This window comes from Vulpes lagopus, chromosome 7, assembly GCF_018345385.1.
Source record: "Vulpes lagopus strain Blue_001 chromosome 7, ASM1834538v1, whole genome shotgun sequence".
NCBI classification, from domain to species: domain Eukaryota; kingdom Metazoa; phylum Chordata; class Mammalia; order Carnivora; family Canidae; genus Vulpes; species Vulpes lagopus.
In genome coordinates, this window is record NC_054830.1 from 5,676,395 (window position 1) to 5,682,298 (window position 5,904).

At 45.5% G+C, this 5,904-nt stretch overlaps 1 pseudogene; it reads right to left on the reverse strand.

Annotated features, from left to right (window-relative positions):
* Window positions 1–4,286: 4,286 nt before the first annotated feature.
* LOC121494207 lies at window positions 4,287–4,457 on the reverse strand (annotated as a pseudogene).
* Between the last annotated feature and the right edge of the window lie 1,447 nt (window positions 4,458–5,904).

Consider the following 5,904-nt stretch of genomic DNA (forward strand, 5'->3'; position numbering starts at 1 on the left):
GTCACCCAGGCATCCCTTGGCTCAGGTCTTGATCTCAAGAGTGTGACTTCAAGCCTCGCTTGGGCTCCACACTGGCTGTGGCACCTACTTTTTTTTTTTTAAGCCACTAGTTAGAAAAAGATATGAATTTATGGAACATTTCATTCTAGTAATGCGGTAACTGGAATTCTCGGTTTAATGTCTGACTTCTGACTTCTGAATAGAAATGTTAAGAAAGCTAAGATTTCAGCTTCACTTTCTTCACTATATTCACAGCTCCCAAGACCGTGTCTGGCACCTAGGAGTCATTCACAGAGTGTTTGTGAAATCAGCGAGAGTAACTGAGTTTATCCTTGCTCACTGCACATTAGCCATATTCCCCTTACAGGCCAGCCCATTCCCATCTTCGTGAGGTTCTCTCTGGTTGGCAGGTGCTTCTTCCAGTATCTTCAGGGCCATCCCCTTGCTTCACTTGGATCTCTGCTTATATGTTTCCCCTTCCTTCCTTTCTTTCTGGCTTTACTGAAATATAGTTCACATACCATAGAATACACTCTTACCATTCAATGGTTTTTATTGTAGTCACATGCTCTGCATCCATCACCACACGATGTAGGAACATTTCATAATCCTGAAGAGAAACCCCAAACCCCTTAACCATCAGCCACCAGTTTCCCCCATCACTCCCAGGCCCTGGCAACCACTAATCTAGTCTCTGCCTCTATAGGTTTGCCTATTCTGGACATGTCATCTAAATGGAATCATACAATCTGTGGCCTTTTGTGACTGGCTTATTTCATTCAGTCTCATGTTTTCAAGTTTCATCTGCATTCCAGGACATATCAGTGCTTCATTCTCTTTCTTTCTTTTTCTTTCTTTTCTTTCTTTCTTTCTTTCTTTCTTTTCTTTCTTTCTTTCTTTCTTCTTTCTTTCTTTCTTTTTCTTTCTTTTATTAAAGATTTTATTTATTTATCTGAGAGAGTGAGAGCACAAGAAGGAACAGAGGGAGAGGGACAAGCAGACTCTGCACTGAGCATGGAGCCTGATCGCCCCTGAGATTCTGACCTGAGCCAAAATCAAGAGTTGGACACTTAATCGGCTGAGTCATCCAGGTGCCCCAGTACTTGGTTCTTTTCGTGGCTGAATAATACTCCATTAAATGGATATATACCACATTTTATTTATCCAACCACCAGTTACTGGACATTTGGCTCAGTTCCACTTTTTGGTTATTGTGAATCATACTGTTGTGAACACTCATGCTCAAGTTTTTGTTTTCTTTTGTTTTAAGATTTTATTTATTGTTTTCTTTTAATATTTTATTTATTCATTCATGAAAGACAGACAGAGAGAGAGAGAGAGAGAGAGAGACAGGCAGAGGGAAAAGCAGGCTCCATGCAGGAAGCCCAGTGCAGGACTCAATCCCGGGACCCAGAGATCACGCCCTGAGCTGAAGGCAGATGCTCAACTGCTGAGCCACCCAGGTGTCCTGATCATTCTATGTTTAACTATTAGGAACTGTCGAACTATTTTCCAAAGAAATGTTGCTTTTTCGGAAAGACCTTTCCTGACCACCCTACCTGAAATAGTTGCCCTGAATCACACCTCCTTACTCTGTTTTATCCCTGAGGAGACAGCACAGTACAATGTATATATTTATCACTCTGTGACATGAAAATATCCGATGCATATTTGTTCATTTGTTTATTGTCTTCCCTTCCACATTGTAATCTCCACAAAACCAAATATTTTTGCCAATTTTGTACCTTGCGGGATCTCCAGTGCTTAGAAAAGCGCCTGACATTGAGTAGCTCACGAGCCACATGGGCGGGTGTCCCAGAAGTCACAGGAAGGAGGATGTGGCCACGTAAGTAAATGCACCCCAGAGAAATCCACAAGAGATCCACAATCTGTGTTCCGGGGGAAGCGGTTGGAGCAGGGAAGCCACAGCCCTGGGGAGGCTGTAGGGTCAGAGACCAGATGGTTGCATTGAAGCCTGAGTGGGGACTGAGGCTCTGGAGAGTCACACTTCCAAGAATGTGATGCTCAAAGTCAAAAAGAGCTGCTTGTCCTCGGTCTGGAAATGTTCTGACACACCTGCTGCCCTCCCAGCAGGCCTGGGGGAAAGCAGAACCCCTTCCGGGCTCCTCCCAGACTCCCATCAAATCTGCTGCATCCGTTTGGGGTCCGTGGGTAGTGCGCTTGTTAAGGCTAATGGCTGTTTCAGTTGTCTGTGGCAATATAACAAGTCATCCACAAATCGGTGGCTTAAAACATAGCGATCTGTAATTTTCCCCAATTCTGTGGGTTGACGGATGTGGTTCCTTTCCTGGCCTTGCCGGGTTGTTGGACTCGGATAGCAGAATGGCTGGAAGGGCTAAGCGAAACTTTGCTGCTGGAGGCCCGCTGGACCGCTTTCCCGTCCTCGTGGCCTGTCATCCTCACGAAGCGAAGCCAGGCTCCCTAACTCAGCATCCCTGCAGCCCGCAGCATCCCGGGAGCGTGAAAGCGGAAGCCGCAAGGCATGCTGGGGCCAAGGCTGGTAAGTCACGTGGAGTTGCTGCTACACACCGATTGGTTACTGCAAGTCACGGGGACAACGCACCTTCCGTGGAGACGGCGATGGAGAATAGACCTCACCTCTGGTTGCGAGGAGGACCAGTCACTTCCGGAGACGCAGGTGCACCCAAGTGGGAGGTATTTGCAGCCAGGATTTTTCAATCTCACGGTAACTGAGAGAAAGTGGCCGTAGAAGGAGCTACGTGACCGTGGATCAGAGCACCAACACTTCTTGGCCAAAGGGCCTCCAGTGAGCCTCCTTTCCTCTCTGAGCCTCGGATTCCTGCCCATCAAGTAGAAGCAATCTAGCATTATCATAATCTTGATAGTCATCCTTTTAGGTTGCCCTCCAGGAAAATGAGCTACAAATCACCAGTTCTTCAATCTTTTCTGGCAGACTCTCTCCCTGGACATGGATAATTCCACTCCCTAGGGGTCCCAGTTGGCCTTGGATGGACACGAGGAGGGAGGATGATAATGTCAGCGACAAGAATAGCTACCTCTTGCGGGTCCCTGCCCAGGCTGCACGTATTACCCTGCTGATCTCTCGACACAGACGAGGAGTCTTTGGGCCACCCCAGAAGCAGAGCTTAAGAATTTGAAATTTTGTGAGGTGATTCTAGAGGCCCCAAGAGGAAAGTAAGGAAATGAGGGGGGAGAGAGTCCACACAGGTGTGCTCATGGGCAGGTACTGCTGTGAGCAACTGGAGCTCGATCTCCCTGAGCACCTCCAGATGACAGTTTAGAACACGCAACTCAGAGTTATCCTAACCCGGAGCATTAACTCTCTTGCACTTTCCAGCCTGCCCTCCACTTGGGTGAGGGCAAAAACACCCTCGGATGAAGAATTCCAAGAGTTTACAATAAGAGAGGTGAATGCCAAGGGAATGTGGACACAGCACTGACAATCCTTTACTACTTCGATTTTGTACAGGAGGAACTCAAGGCTTATAGTGACATTGCTAAGGGTCAACCCCAGGCTCTTCTCCCTCCAGAGCCCTACTCTTTCCCACTCTTCTATACCTTTTTAGACTTAAAGTTGCCTCTAGTTTAACAACATTTCAAACTAACATGCCCCCTCCCCCGCCATGAACTTCAGTTATAAGATCTCGCACCGTGTAAAACGCAAGCTGTATAAAAGACCTAAATATAAAGCCTAACACTATAAAATCTCTAGGGAAAACATAGGAGAAATTTTTGGATTGGGCAAAGATTTCCTAGATAGAACACCAAAAGCAAAATCTGTGAAAGAAAAATGGATAAATTGGATTTTGTTGAAATGTAAAACTTTGCTCTTTGAAGGACTGCTGCTAAGAGAATTAAAAGAAAAATCACAGACTGGGAGAAAAGATCAGAAAACATATCTTTTAAAAAATATTTTATTTATTTATTCATGGGAGACAGAGAGAGAGAGAGAGGCAGAGACACAGGCAGAGGGAAAAGCAGGCTCCATGCAGGGAGCCTGACATGGGACTAGATCCCGGGTCTCCAGGGTCATGCCCTGGGCTGAGGGCGGCACTAAACCGCTGAGCCACCCGGCTGCCCAGAAAATCACATATCTGATAAAAGATTTGTCACCAGAATATATAAATAACTCTCAAAACAATAAGAAAATAATTTACTCATTTAAAAAACTATATTCATAATTGAAGTGCTATTTTATGTACAATGTGTTAGCATGAAGGTAGGTATCTTGGATATTCACAATTAAGGTAGGTCTCTTGGATGATCCACTTAAGGAAGTTCACTTAATCCAACTTAGTGAAGACTGTATCCTTTGCATAATGACAGAGACACTGGTGGCACATAATGAGGCCTTATTTCCGGATCAGATGGTGCTGGTTTGAGCAGACATAGCAAAGACGACAACTCTAGCCAAACTTCCTTGGATGGCTCTAGTAGAGCCACTGGTGATCCATCTTGCTCTCTCAGATGGGATGAGGCCACTCATTTCTTTAAATGGGCAAAAGCTCTGAAGAGACAGGTCATCAAAGAAAATACTCAGGTGGCAAAGAATTATATGAAAAGATGCTGCACATCATTAATCATCAAGGAAATGCCAATTAAAAATTGCACTATGAAAATAAGAGAATGGTCAAAATTAAAAAGACTGATCATGGGATCCCTGGGTGGCGCAGCAGTTTGGCACCTGCCTTTGGCCCAGGGCACGATCCTGGAGACCCGGGATCAAGTCCCACGTCGGGCTCCCTGCATGGAGCCTGCTTCTCCCTCTGCCTGTGTCTCTGCCTCTCTCTCTCTCTCTCTCTCTCTCTCTCTCTCTCTGTGTGTGACTATCATTAAAAAAAAAAAAAAAAAAGACTGATCATGCCATGTGCTGTCAAGAAGGCAGAGGAAATGGAATTCTCATTCATCACTGGTAAGAATGAAAAATGGCACAGCCACTTTGGAAAATAGTTTGGCAGCCTTTTAAAAAATGAAATACCGGGGCAGCCCGGGTGGCTCAGCGGTTTAGCGCCGCCTTCAGCCCAGGGCATGATCCTGGGGACCCAGGATCGAGTCCTGCATCAGGCTCCCTGCATGAAGCTTGCTTCTCCCTCTGCCTGTGTCTCTGCCTCTCTCTCTGTCTCTCATGAATAAATAAATAAAATCTTTAAAAAAAAAAAAAACAGTATCTGGGAACAGGTGCTAGCTTTAAAAAAAAAAATGAAATACCGGGTTACCTGGGGGCCCAGCAGTTGAGCATCTACCTTGGGCTCAGGGCTTGATCCTGGGGTCCTGGGATCAAGTCCCACTTCTGTTCCCCCGCAGGGAGCCTGCTTCTCCCTCTGCCTATGTGTCTGTCTCTGTGTGTGTGTGTCTCTCATGAATAAATAAAATCTTTTAAAAAAATGAAACACATCTAATGCAATCATCCCCTCCTAGGTATATACCCAAGAGAAATGAGAGCATACATGCATGACAATACTTGCTCACAAAAGTGCACAGCAGTTTTATTTATGATAACCAGGACTGGAAACAGCCTAAATGTCCACCAGCAGGTGAGTGTAGAATCAAACTGGCCTGTCCACACAATGAAATTCTACTCAGCAGGAAGAAAGAATGAAGTATTAATGCAACAACGCGGATGAATCTCAATTGTGCTGAGCTAACGAAGCCAGTCTCGAGAGGCTACATGTTGTATGGCGCCTTTCATACAAAATTCTAGAAAATGCAAACAAATCTGAAGACAAAAAGCAGATCAGTGGCAGCTGGGGGTAACAGGGGAGGCTTACCAAGGGGCGCAGGGAATCTTTGGGTGGTGATGGTTGCATTCACCATCCCAATTGTGACGGTTTTGTGGATTAGTCAAAACTCATCAAACTGTACTCTTTAAATATGTACAGTTTAGGGGCACCTGGGTGGCTC